The sequence below is a fragment of the Neovison vison genome, chromosome 13 (genome assembly GCF_020171115.1).
Source record: "Neovison vison isolate M4711 chromosome 13, ASM_NN_V1, whole genome shotgun sequence".
In the NCBI taxonomy this organism is placed as follows: Eukaryota; Metazoa; Chordata; class Mammalia; order Carnivora; family Mustelidae; genus Neogale; species Neogale vison.
The window spans coordinates 1,833,333-1,834,833 of record NC_058103.1 but is presented as its reverse complement, the minus strand read 5'-3'; positions in this window follow the sequence as shown (position 1 = coordinate 1,834,833).

Here is a 1,501-nt window from a genome sequence, read left to right as displayed (position 1 = left end):
CTTCCCCTCTGAGGCAGAGCTGCCATGGGACCGAATGCTGGAGGGTCAACTTGCTAAGGTCGAGAGCACCGTCTCCTCCAGAGCTCGGCTGCCCTCAAAACCAAGGCCTGGGTCTGCATCCTGCTGTCTGCCGTCCGCTCATAGGCTGCCAAGGAGGCGAGGCCCTCTGCCTGTCACACCCGGCCCTAAACTGGAGGTGAGTCGTGCAAGTCTTTCTCTGGCAGCACCTGCCCCCATGCCGGCACCCGATCCCACACTGCCACACCTTCCCTCCACCTGTCAAGCTCTCGAGATGGGCCACCAACCAGTGTGTTTCCTTCCCCTGGTGTCCCACCCCAGGCGAGGTGTCCCTGATGTGGCCAGGGCTGTCACCTCTCCACCAGCCACCAATGTGGAGGACACTGCCAACCAGCACCCTGGTGGTGGGTCCCTCCAGAATCCCGTGTTAGCCTCTGCTTCCTGAGCCCGCCGCCAGGTCAGGTTCCTGGGAAACAGACACACTGAGCTTTGAGCTCTGTTGGGCAGGAGGATTTGGAAGGCGGCGGGGAGGGTCCTCTTGGGAACAATACCCATGAAGTGACCAAGAGCAACAGGACTGGGCCCAGGGACAAAGGAATCAACCCCTGCCAAAGAAAGGGTGGGCCGCTGAGAGCCTGGATGGACGGAGACACGGCTGGGGGAGGGGAGCCCTGGAGACACGGCTGGGGGAAGTGGCTGGGGGAGGGGAGACACGTGGGTGAGGAAATGAACAGGTGCGTCCATCGGGCGATTTGACAAATGCATCAGAGGGTGGGTCGGTCGGTTAGTGGATGACAGACGGACGGTGGGTAGATGATTCGGGGGGACAGACGGATCCATCGATCCACCGATGGTTGGAGAATGGGTGGGCGGACGGGCGGACGCAGGTGGATGGCAGGACGGACGCAGGACGAACGAACGGCAGGAAGGGGCAGCGGCAGCGGACGGGGATGGACGTGTGCGGGGCCTGTGACGAGACGGCAGACGAGGGACGAGTGAGAGCTTGTTGTGGGCCCACGTGGGTGCTGGTGGGTTCTCTCAGAACGATCAGGACGCCGTTTGAGCTATTTTGGGACGTCAGCGCTGCCAGCGCAGAAACACGTTATTTCTGGGCCCACCACGGATGGACCCCGTAAGCACGCTCTAGTGTCAGGCACAGACAGACCCGGACAGGCGGCCGGCGGCAGGATGAGAAGAGCCGCGTCCGCCCGCCCAGTGCGGCGGCTCCGTAGCAGCCCGAGGGAAGGCGTCCTCGCACGGCATCGTGCGGAACGTGGGAGGTCACGGGCGTGGTAACGGGCTCCGGCTGAGGGAGCTGATGCCTGCGTCTCCCAGGAGCATCCCCTGCCCGGATGACTGACGGGAAGCATGTGAGCTCCACCTGGGAACATGGGGGCCCTCCCTCCCCCTCGACCGTGCCGGGAAGGGTACTGCCGACGCGAACCTCTGGGTCCGTCCCTGTGGTTCCACGACACTTCGCTTC